The 13,333-nt window shown below is 41.4% G+C and overlaps 1 non-coding gene across 1 annotated transcript; it reads right to left on the bottom strand.

Annotated features, from left to right (window-relative positions):
• Positions 1-10,830: 10,830 nt before the first annotated feature.
• Positions 10,831-10,990, bottom strand: LOC119263527. Its single transcript, XR_005130333.1, has one exon. It is a non-coding gene; the product is annotated as a U1 spliceosomal RNA (small nuclear RNA).
• Between the last annotated feature and the right edge of the window lie 2,343 nt (positions 10,991-13,333).

Raw genomic sequence — 13,333 nt, 5'->3', positions numbered from 1 at the left:
TTGTAGAAATTCAGAAAAAAGCCGCGTCAGTCTCGACTGCATATGTGGACATATTTCTATATTGAGCTCTATTTACACAAAGTTAGGTTAGTTCATCATTTATGTTGAACAGACTCTCCCAAAGTTTTACGCTGCTGCGCTGACGTTGAACCGCGTGCTGCACTGGGTCGGTATGACCAACAGGTCAAAACCAGCTCTAAACAAAGTGACCGCTGGGCCCTGATTGGTGCTCTGGCTTTGCGCTTCTTTTGTTTTGACATGTTACGTTTTTATACACACAGAAACCAAAAGGAACGACAGATTTCTCAAAATGTAGGAGGAAAAAGTCGGATATTAGACTCTGAAATGTAGTGGAGTGAAAGGAAAAAGTCCAGAACGGAGAAACTTCAGTACAGATACACCAAAAATACTAAAGTACAGAAACTAATTACATTTACTCAGTTACTCAGGTACTCAGTTACTGTCCAACACTGCACTCAGTATTTCAGTGCTGTTTTTTTATCAGACCCTTCTCCACTTTCCTTTGGCATTTCCCCTCAAGAGAATCCCAGGCACCTTTCTGTGGCACAATAGCTTTTGACATTGTAGGTCAGAGTTTTCTTACAAAGTAAAATATGAAAAAATATAAAATATAAAAACAAAACAACAAGAAGCCGCTCAGCATTTAAAATTTCTCGGTGAACTTATTACATGTTCTCAGATATTTTTACAAATGTAACAGAGTTTTATTCTCTTGTACAGACGTAATGCAAATCCAGCATTATTCTTTTTTTTGGCATCAGTTCAGTGATTCATTTGAATTTAAATGGACAGATGGATGGAAACTTTGCTTCTGTCAGCACTTGGAGAACTTTCACCAACTGCATATTTCATTAGGTTATGCTTAGAAATACACAATACTGTGATATATATTACAGTATCATTATCGTTATGTGATACTGTACGTTGGAAGTCATATGTCATACTCTGATGTTCATTAAAAATCTAAACTATGTGTATGTTCTGTGTATGATGGTAAAGAAGCAGTTCCTTTATATCGTTTAAATAAAACGTATTAATGCTTAAACCTTTGAGCAATTTGTTTTCATAGTGTGTTGTTTATCACCACTTTATCCCACTGCGTTGTCGCACTTTCCTAAAGTTTTTTTTGATGATTTAAAGAAAGAGCTTCCACACATTACACAGACAGCCATCATTTCTACTTATCTGCCTCTTATTCTGGCATCTCGTCCATGATAACCTTTTTTAAAAAGATAATTCACAACTTGCAACACCACATATTCATTATTTATAACTGGGGAATCTTAAATTGGTGTTCTAACAAACATTTAGGTTAAGGGAGAATTGTAGGTAGTTGGTGGAGTGGCATTCCTGGAGCCAGCGTCAATTTGTTAGAAACTTAACAGGTAAACAAGCAAATTACACTTATTTTTTTCAGCAACTGAAAAATCTGCATATGGATCCCACTTTTTTTTTCTTTTTGCACAGAAGCCCATAAGATTCTAGTTATTCCACAGAGACAGGGCAAACAGTTGCTAAGCATCCGTCAGTTTTGCCATATTGCCCACCTCTATTTCAGCCTAGAAAGCTTAATCCAAACAGCATAAACTAGAGGCTTGAGCATCATCACGGTCTTCAAAACACCTACCTATAATTATGATGTCCGTGTGCACCTTTTAGATCAGGAACTATTTGTAATAATTCTGACAGCACATGAAGGCAGCATTAGTGCCATCAGTGTGTGTCAGAGAGGTTTAGCTGTCCGAACAATCGGAGCCAGGGAACAGTGATGGGAGACTCGCTGTGGAGGTGAAACTGACAGCAGTACTCTTCTTGCTGCGTGGTTAGAGACATATGGAGCTCAGGAATGACAGATTTGAGTTTGAACACTGGAGGAATCCTCAATGGCTCAAACAGAGCCGGAAACATGTCCAGGTCCAGACGAAGCAGAAACTGCACTTAAGAGCAACATAAAAATAATAATATTTATAGGTTTTCAGTTAATTTTTTGTTTAATATTATCATGCATGTTCTATTTCAATTCTATAAGTATTGTAGAAATTCTGTTGTTAAGCTTTGGTTTGAAACAAAGAGATAAAGCACAAACTTTTTTTCTCTCTCTTTTGCGTCTAGTGCATGTTAAGAAGAGCCACTTAATCTAACCACCTTGAGAGCCACAATTTATGTCCATTTTATCATCTTGGTTGTAAATATGTCTCAGTATGTGCAAAAGTATTAGAATAGGCTAAACAATATAACATAAACAGGGGGGCAGTTGTGGGCTGGAGGTCAGGGATCTGGCCCTGTGACCGGAAGGTCGACGGTTCGATCCCCAGGGCCGACAGTCCATGACTGAGGTGTCCTTGAGCAAGACACCTAACCCCCAACTGCTCCCCGGGCGCCGTGGATAGGGCTGCCCACCGCTCCGGGCAAGTGTGCTCACTGCCCCTTGGTGTGTGTGTATTCACTAGTGTGTATGTGGTGTTTCACTTCACGGATGGGTTAAATGGAATTTCCCCAGTTGTGGGATTAAAAAAGTATCACTTAAACGAAAATACAGACTTTGCTCTGCTTTAAGCTTTAACTCAGTTTTTCTCACATCTGTGGCATGAAACCTTTGCTTAAAAGTGGAATAGTTCCTAAATTGTCTCTCAATGTTTAATTTTTTATCGAGGCTGAGGTCGCTTCTCATTTGCCATTTCTTGTTCGGTTTTTCCATTCCACCTTAAATGGTGCCTGAGGTGCCAGAATGTAACTGCTGCACCGTTTAAGGTGAAATGGGAAAATTCAAACGAGAATCTGACTTCAGCTTCGTGACTCTTTAGTGTTTAACAGTTTCCCGTTGCAGATTAAACATATCAGGAAACCAGCTGGAGTGCTTATAAATGCAAATATGTCCATCTCCAAATGATCAATGTTCGTCTTAAATCTCTCTCTTTGCCTTTTTGTTAGCTGTGTATAGGCTACATTGACTCCAGTGACTGTTATTCCTAAAACTGTGTTAGAACGATCTGCAGAGCTTTATTTCACTGCAAAGGGGGATTATTTTATTTTTACCTATAAGTCTGATTCTTCTGTGGAGTCGCAGCAGGGCAGTAATGCTCTGGAGCCGCATGTTGCCGATCCCTGGTCTAGTTAGATACACCCAAGCAAGCTCCCCATTGGTTATGACTTCAGGAGCTAAACTGAAGTCCTGCATGTCAGATTAAACACTAACATAATTAGGAAATGATAGTGGAATCAACCAATCATATTTTAATTTCTAATAGGTGGAACCAATTTTGTGAGAAAAAAGACTCTGGGCCTGATAATATACGTTACATCTGTTACAAGCTTCAAATAAAGCATACATTCATAGCTATTTTGAGCCGATCATATCTACTGGAGTGAGCTAGAGAACTTTCATAGTTCTATCCCTTAACTAGACAGAAAAAGGTTTTGGATGGGCCACCCTCATAGGTTGTAGTGTTAGATGCCTGCAGAAAACCTGTTAGTAAACCTGAAAACCTGAAAAAACCTGTTGCAGAAACAGTCAGCTTTGCTGGACATCATGAAGATGTTCACAGTAGTTTTCCAGGAGTTATACCCCCATACAGAAAATAAATACATTGCTGCTGTGAGAAGAAAAAGTCATATCTTCATTTGTTGTTCTTTAGTTTTGATATACTTTAAAAATGCACATTGCCCTTTTACATTGTGTGGAAATTTCATGGTGAATGGACCAAAAGAAACGGCCCAAATGACTTGTAAAAATTCTGGTTCCATTGACTTCCATTTAAAGTAAAGGAGTTTTTTCCTTCTCCTGTACAGTCACCATTGGAGATACAAGGTTTTCGTCCGACAACAGCGATATGCAATGTGTTTTTGTCAAATACACTTGAAAATGTATGAAAATGGCCAAATAATTGCTTTAGCATTTGGAATACATTTTCAAATGAAACAATACATTTGAAATGTTTGTCACAATTAAAGACCCTGGCTGGGTCTTACACAGGGGGACTGCTGTCTTGCACCTGCACTGTTACTGGACTTTAGATTCTGGCTTGTATTTACAATTATCCCCTTCCAAATTAAATTAGTGGTAAATTCCAATGTAAAAGTGCATGAGATGGAAGGACTTAGGAATTTTTTTGGATCAGGAATTAAGAACATTGTTGTGAGAAATTGATTTTTTGAATTCACATCATTGATTTGTGTAGCTTAGAATCAAACAGTCCTCCCAAAATATCTTGATGAGATAAAAAATGAAAAATTCCAAAAAATATTTTCACTGATTTTTCAAGTCTAAGCTTTAAGATCAAACTGTCTTTAAAATCATCAAAAACATCCAGTCAACCAAGGGTGTCCATATTTTTGACTGATGCTTCAGGTCTGATAGATCTGTATTGCTTTTGTCTGACCTCATCATCACCCTACTACATGTCCCTTTAAGAAGCAGCGGCCAGTCATTGCCTCCTGTCCGCCTCCTCACCATGGAGACAGAGCACGGGTGTGTGAGTGTGCGTGTGTATGTGTGTGTGTGTGTGTGTGGGTGTGTGTGTGCGCGTGTGTGTGTGCTTTGATGGCTTCATTATCTGTGTGGAAGCGGAGGGGGTGCAGAGACAGCAGCAGGTAAAAGGCTGACAGGAATAGTGGTGGCATCGTTAGTGCAGAGAGCAGCAGATTAGCAGGTCAGACTTCACGCAGACCGCAGGCCCTCTGAGCCCAGACACTTTATCTGCATGTACTGTAGTGAATGTATAATTTATAATTGTCTGTGTGTGTGTGTGTGAAAAGTTTAGTCGGTTTTAGGATGTGCTGTGTTTGTCGCTGTAGGCATGTGAATAAAATCCCATATGGCTCATTTGCTGCTTTTAGAATCAGTGGAATATAGATTAACTGGTTAAAATAATAATAATAATAATAATAAAAATAATAATAATAATATTGATTCCACTTTGTCAGACCGAGTATAAGTACAACCCCAATTCCAGTGAAGTTGGGACGTTGTGTAAAACATAAATAAAAACAGAATACGATGATTTGCAAATCCTTTTCAATGTATATTCAATTGAATCCACTACAAAGACGAGATATTTAATGTTCAAACGGATAAACTTTATTGTTTTTTGCCAATATTCACTCATTTTGAATTTGATGCCTGCAACACATTCCAAGGAAGTTGGGACAGGGGCGTGTTTCCCACTGAGTTACATCACCTTTCCTTTAACACTCAATAAGCGTTTGGGAACTGAGGACACTGATTGTTGAAGCTTTGTAGGTGGAATTCTTTCCCATTCCTGCTTGATGTCCAGCTTCAGCTGCTCAGCAGTCCGGGGGTCTCCGCTGTCGTATTTTGAGCTTCATAATGCGCCACACATTTTCAATGGGAGACGGTCTGGACTGCAGGCAGGCCAGTCTAGTACCCGCACTCTTTTACTACGAAGCCACGCTGTTGTAACGCGTGCAGAATGTGGCTCGGCATCGTCTTGCTGAAATAAGCAGGACGTCCCTGGGAAAGACGCTGCTTGGATGGCAGCAGTTGTTGCTCCAAAACCTGTATGGACCTTTCAGCATTAATGGGGCCTTCACAGATGTGCAGGTTACCCCTGCCATGGGCACTAACACCCCCCCCCACACCATCAGAGATGCTGGCTTTTGAACTTTGCGCTGAAAACAATCCGGACAGTCCTTTTCCTCTTTGGCCCGGAGGACATGACGTCCAGGATTTCCAGAAACAGTGTGAAATATGGACGCGTCAGACCACAGGACACTTTTCCACTCTGCGTCAGTCCATCTCAGATGAGCTCGGCCCAGAGAAGCCGGCAGCGTTTCTGGGTGATGTTGATATCTGGCTTCGCTTTGCATGGCAGAGTTTTAACTTGCACTTGTAGATGGAGCGACGAACTGAGTTCACTGACAGTGGTTTTCCGAAGTGTTCCTGAGCCCATGTGGGAATATCCGTTACAGAATGATGTGGGTTTTTAATGCAGCGCCGTCTGAGGGGTCGAAGGTCATGGGCATTCAGTGCTGGTTTTCTGCCTTGCTGCTTACCTGCAGAGATTTCTCCAGATTCTCTGAATCTTTTGATCTCTGAATCTCTCTGAATTCCTCAACTTTCCCAGTATTTTATTGCCCCTGTCCCAACTTCTTTGAAACGTGTTGAATATTTGCAAAAAACAATAAATTTTATCCGTTTGAACATTAAATATCTCGTCTTTGTAGTGTATTCAATTGAATATTGGTTGAAAAGGATTTATTCTCTTTTTATTTATGTTTTACACAACATCCCAACTTCATTGGAATTGGGGTTGTATAAAAACAGTGTACACTTGGTGGGAATAAAATGCCAAGTCAGAATGTTTAGTGCCGTTTTTTTTGTCCGACCTCCATGGTGTCAATAACTCTGTTTGAGCAGACGCTCACTCTCAAGTCTTATGTTATTGGCACAGTAGTATACACTAGGTTTACCTTACATGGTATCAGGTGGTATCAGACGTTTTTACAAGGTCAAGCACAAGTAAATGAGCATGGTATCAGGCTGATAACTGATACCAATATTGGTACTGATGCATCTCTATTATTATTATTATTATTATTAATATTATTATTATTATTATTGCAACTACTGGTGACTCCATCAACCTGGAGGAGTACACAGAATCAGTGACTGGCTACATCAGCAAGTGCATTGATGATGTTACTGTCTCCAAACCCGTCACAACTCACCCCAACCGGAAACCATGGGTGACTGCAGAGGTGCGCACGCTGCTGAGAACCCAAGACAAGGCTTTCAAGTCAAAGGACAAAGCAAGCCTCAGGGTGGCAAGAGCCACGGTCTCCTGGGCCATCAAGGAAGCTAAGCGTGCCTACTCAAAGAAAATCCATGTTCATTTTCAAAACACTGCTGACACACGGTGCATGTGGCAGGGCATCCAGGCCATCACCAACTACAAGTCACCTCCACCTGCTTGTGACAGTGATTCCTCCCTTCCAGACATGCTTAATAACTTCTATGCTCGGTTTGAGGCACAGAACAGCACGACGGTGGGGAAAACCACATCTCCTCCAAGTGAACAGGTACTGTGTCTGTCCACTGCTGATGTGCGGAGAACTCTACACAGAGTCAACCCACGAAAATCACCAGGATGTGACAGCATACCAGGCAGAGTGCTCAGAGAATGGACAAATTCAACATCTCTGAGTGCTGGAGAGACCAGCTTCCTCCTTCACTGGACCCACTGCAATTTGCATATCACCCCAACCGCTCAACAGACGTTGCCGTCTCCACCACACTCCACCTGGCTCTCTCCCACAATAAAGACACCTATGTCAGAATGCTGTTCATAGACTTCAGTTCAGCATTAAACACCATCATTCCTCAGCAGCTGTTTGGAAAACTGAGCCTGCTGGGCCTGAACGCCTCCCTCTGTAACTGGATCCTGGATTTCCTATCTGAGAGACCTCAGTTAGGATAGGAAATAACATCTCCACCACCACCACACTGAGCACCAGTGCCCCTCAGGGCTGTATGCCCAGTCCACTGCTGTTCACTCTACTGACTCACGACTGCACTGCAAAGCACAGCTCAAATCACACCATCAAGTTCACTGATGACACGACTGTGGTGGGTCTGATCAGCAAGAACGACGAGTCAGCGTACAGAGAGGAGGTGCAGCGGCTAACGGACTGGAGCAGAACCGACAACCTGTCTCTGAATGTGGACAAAACTAAGGAGATGGTTGTTGACTTCCGAAGAGTGCGAGGTGACCACTCCCCACTGAACATCACTGGCTCTGCTTTGTAAATCGTCAGGAGCACCAGGTTCCTCGGTGTCCACATCACAGAGAACCTCACCTGTTCCCTCAATGCCAACTCCGTAGCCAAGAGAGCCCAGCAGCGCCTCTACTTCCTGCGGAGACTGTAGATGGCTCATCTCCCCCTCCCATCCTCACCATGTTCTACAGGGGGACTGTGGAGAGCATCCTGAGCAGCTGCATCATCGCCTGGTTTGGGAATTGCATCGCCTCAGACCGCAAGACACTACAGCGAATAGAGAGGACAGCTGAGAAGATCATCGGGGTCTCTCTCCCCTCCGTCATGGACATCTACACCACACGTTGTATCCGGAAAGCCACCAGCATTGTGGACGACCCCGTCCATCCCTCACACGGACTTTACTCACTGCTGCCGTCTGGCAGAAGGTACCGGAGCATCCGTGCCACCACTGCCAGACTCTACAACAGCTTTATTCCCCAAGAGATCAGGTTTTTAAACTCACAAGAACTGAACCCCCACCCCACCCCTCCCTCATACACACTTTCCACACAAACAACTCTTTTGATGCTCTACCTGCACTACCTGGATCATCGCTGCTACACTGTGATTACTCTGGTTTTTCTACCTCAGGAACTGCTGTGTTTATATCTGTCATCTGACTGCGTGACTCACAGATCACAGCAGGTTAATATCTCTGCACCTTATTCCACGACCTCATGTCCAGAGTGAGTGCTGTGTCGGTGCTGCACTCTCCTGTCTATTTACTGTGTCTAATGTCTGTTTAATTTATCGTATTTATTGTTTCTAGTTTAATTTTTACACATGATGTCTGCACGTTCACACTTTGTACATTGTGTTCCTTGTAGTTCCTGGACGAACGTAATTTTACATAGATGGAATGACAGTAAAAGCCTCTTGACTTGACAATGATTTGAATGACATGTTTCATACAGAAAAATGCAGTTACAAAGTTGACAAAAAAGAAGTATGAATGGAAGAGCTGAAGTGAATAAATATGCATTTTTTTACAGTCAGCAGAAGATCTGAACAGGTATAAAACTAAATCTACGGAGCATAAAAGCTGAAAACAGTCAGAAAAACTTTTTCCTGTTTTTACCGCAGGAATAATGAGCATTTGATGAGCCTATGTCTGCAATCAGGTCAACAGACCTTCAGGTGCTAAAACTATTTAGAGCTTTAAATGGCCTATATAGACTTTAAATGTAAGGATTTATACTCTGAGAAGCTAGCATCCAAAACCAAGTCTAATAGAGTAATGCCAGGGGCTTTGCCATGGTACCACACACTAGAGGCTCACTAACCTTTAGTGCCGTCATGAGTCGAATGGTTTGTGCCTACCAGTCAGAAATGGACCAATGATGAACGGGGAAAAAGGTGGCTAAGGAACGTTTTCCTTTTTCTACACACTGATTTGCGGGGAGGAGCAGGGACAGGGACATAATAATTAGTTATGTCCATCCTCTGCTTTATTCATGCACACACACACACACACACACACACACACACACATGCAACCTGCAGGTAGACGCTGATAATACCAATAATACCAAGGGTAGCACTTTAGCCAAAAATGTGTGTGTGTGTGTGTGTGTGTGTGTGTGTGTGTGTGTGTGTGTGTGTGTGTGTGTAATTTTATTTGTAGCATTTTTGTAGCAAGTTCACATTGGATTTAGACATTTTAAATAAAATACAATTAAACATTGTAACCGAACTACTCTTAGAAATTGTTAAAATTACAAATGTAAATTGGACTATAATTAAAAATTAATTAATATAATTAATTCTTAATTTTAAAATTAAGAGTTTATATTATCATTTGGAAGTGCCAGTATTCCAGAATATAAATGACACTATAAAACCTTCTGAAAGGGAACAAGAAAGGGTTACATAATCACTGTTATTTACATTGAAGCATTATATAAAGCACCACTATAGGGAACAAATGTCATGATTAAAGTAAATAGTTTTGTATGTTAATGTTAGACAGGTTTGTTTGTTGTGCTGTGATAGTAGCTATATTATGTCACATGCAACACATTATAGTTATGGGTATTCTCCGTGTGTTAGAGTACCGTGTCCTTAATGCCCTATTTTGCGGTATAATGGCTTATAAAAGCATATTAGAGAATACTCAGTTCACTCACACAATTCCATTATAAAATGACAGAGCTGGACGAAGTACACAAATCATATACCTGAGTTAATGTAGAGACACCTAAGGTAAAATATTCCTCCAGTAAAAGTAGAAGTTCCTCCCTTTAGACCTCCACTTGAGTAAAAGTACTAAAGTATTTCCCTTCAAATGTACTTAAGTATAAAGTAAAAGTACTAAAAGAGTAATTCTGGCTCTGATGTCCTGTTATCATTTTTATAACCAGACTGGCTTCATGAACTCATTTCAGGTGAAAGTCCTCCAGCGTCTCTCTTGGTAAACCAGTCTTTTAATAGAACGTCATTAATTAGTGACGCTGACGTCTATTAAAATGATCAGAAGCACAAAACACTGAAGGTAAACAGTTTCCATCAGGGAGAACCGAGTGGCTCTGAAATCACTTTTTACACACAAGCAAAGTTTCAGTTTCAGATTTATTTACAACTTAGTTCCAAGTTTAAGTTGAATAAAAACTGGCTTTAAACTCAGGATCACAGATGAGCTCCTTTACTATGTTGATCTGTAGGCGTCTGTTCATAAACATAAACCAGCCCAAACTCATTTACTATAAAATGAAATGGTGTTTGTAGAAATTCAGAAAAAAAGATTAAGATCAAGAGACCCTTATTAGTCCCACGACGGGGAAATTTCACCTCCACATTTAACCCATCCATGAAGTGAAACACCACATACACACTAGTGAATACACACACACTAGGGGGCAGTGAGCACACTTGCCCGGAGCGGTGGGCAGCCCAATCCGCAGCGCCTGGGGAGCAGTTGGGGGTTAGGTGTCTTGCTCAAGGATACTTCAGTCATGTGCTGTGGGGGATCGAACCAGCAACCTTCCGGTCACAAGGCTGGTTCCCTAACCTCCAGCATATGACTGCCCCAAAACTCAGGGGACAGCGTGAATGAAGTCCCCCACTACCAGAAAGTATGCAGTCGAGATTCCCGCATTTGGGGAATTTGCAAGGGTCAGCACCACCCAAGTGTAATGGCAGAGCCTCGCCCTGGGTGTACCACATCATTTATGTTGAACAGACTCTCCCAAAGTTTTACGCTGCTGCGCTGACGTTGAACCGCGTGCTGCACTGGGTCGGTATGACCAACAGGTCAAAACCAGCTCTAAACAAAGTGACCGCTGGGCCCTGATTGGTGCTCTGGCTTTGCGCTTCTTTCGTTTTGACATGTTACGTTTTTATACACACAGAAACCAAAAGGAACGACAGATTTCTCAAAATGTAGGAGGAAAAAGTCGGATATTAGACTCTGAAATGTAGTGGAGTGAAAGGAGAAAGTCCAGAATGGAGAAACTTCAGTACAGATACACCAAAAATACTTAAGTACAGAAACTCATTACATTTACTTTATTACTGTCCACCACTGTAAAATGGTCATTAAATACCGCACTATATGGTGAATAAGTTTCAGGTATTGCCTATATAGTACTATATAGTGAATAGGACATGGTTTCAAATATAGTCTGTATAGAACACTATACACAACAATAATATATATAGTACACAATATAGTGTATAGAATAGAATATAGTGTATAGATCATAGTTTTAGCTTATATAGTGTGTTACAGTGTGAATAGAGCATAGTTTTTAATGCAACTTATGTAGTGCACTATATAGTGAATATGGAGTGCTATATAGAGAATAGGGCATGATTTCAGATATTGCGTATACAGAATGCACTTTAAAGGCTAAATCTAACACTGTCCTCTATTCACTACACCAGGCACTATATAGGCAATATCTGAAACTATATAGTTTATTAGTTAATATATATCAACTATATAGTTCACTATACAGATTATATCTGAAACTGTACCCTATTCACAATGTAGTGCATTATTTCCACTGTCAGTGCACAGTAGAAATTTCAGTCTCCGTCACCATTTTAAATCCAGCAGCAGCTCCATGTCTGCTTGCTGTGGTTCTTCATCAGCTGCAGCGCTATCAGCTATCAGCCGGATCTCCATCAAGATAAGCACAGCATCCTGCTGTGGGATTTACCCTTGCGCTAATGCAGCCCTTTATTCTGCACAAAACCTCTGTACAAGTGTTTCTGCTGGACTATCGCTGTCCATCTGGGTTTCTGCTTCATTTTCACTTGTAACATCTTTCTAAAATAACCCATGTCTAAAGAAAGTCTGCTCTGTCTTTCATCAACCAGCATCAGCATCAATGCAAAAAAGACACAGGAGGGTTTTGATAGGTACATACACAATAGTTCCAAGCTTTGGAATTTGTCATGTTAATATTTATTGTTCTTTTATTGTTCTTTTATACACAATAATGAGCTTCCCAGTGTTAATTTAAAACTTTTATTTAAAAAAAGATTTTAAAATGTAAAACAATTATATTTGACGTGGTGTCCTGGGGTGATTTCTTCTTTTGCTGGTAGTACTTGATAATTATTTTCATTCATGTGGGCCATGTCTTCAAACATTCATGTTTTGATATAATGCCAAGACAGGAGAGAAACAAGATTTATTGTCCACCATAGCCACAGTGCCACAGTGTTTCAGCGATTGGTAAAATTCCTACTTGCATTAATCACAAACACAGTTATCATTGCAGGTATTGTAGCCACACCCAGTGGATAAATTTACCTCCATAATCTGATATCTTACCAACTCCTGCCAGAAAATAATAGCTTATAAAAGAAAAAAAATAAATTAGAAGCCTGCTGCCGTGGAGTTGTTCATGTTGCCATGGTTAGAATCACTGTGTAGTCTTGAAAAAACACACAGACTCAATATTTTAGAGTATGTCTGTGGCACTAATGTTGGATGAGAAGGACTGGCTCACAATCAACGTGACTTTTCACTTTATGGTGCTCGTTTTGTGTACAGAGATTTATGTAGCGGAGGTGGAGTGAAATTACGTTCCTCCAGTGACACGGATGCTCCGGTACCTTCTGCCAGACGGCAGCAGCGAGTAAAGTCCGTGTGAGGGACGGATGGGGTCATCCACAATCCTGGTGGCTTTCCGGATATAACGTGTGGTGTAGATGTCCATGATGGAGGGGAGAGAGACCCCCATGATCTTCTCAGCTGTCCTCACTGCCCTCCACTGAACATCACTGGCTCTGCTATGGAAATCATCAGGAGCACCAAGTTCCTCAGTGTCCACATCACAGAGAACTTTACCTGGTACCTTAACACCAACTCCATAGCCAAGAGAGCCCAGCAGCGCCTCTACTTCCTGCGGAGACTGTAGAAGGCTCATCCCCCCCTCCCAACCTCACCATGTTCTACAGGGGGACTGTGGAGATCATCCTGAGCAGCTGCATCACCTTCGTTTGGGAATTGCACCGCCTCAGACCACAAGACCCTACAGTGTATGGTGAGGACAGCTGAGAAGATCATCAAGGTCTCTCTTCCCTC

This window comes from Pygocentrus nattereri, chromosome 5 (genome assembly GCF_015220715.1).
Source record: "Pygocentrus nattereri isolate fPygNat1 chromosome 5, fPygNat1.pri, whole genome shotgun sequence".
Lineage (NCBI taxonomy): Eukaryota > Metazoa > Chordata > Actinopteri > Characiformes > Serrasalmidae > Pygocentrus > Pygocentrus nattereri.
Note: the sequence above shows the minus strand (reverse complement) of the source record. Positions and strands in the feature narration are given on the sequence as shown.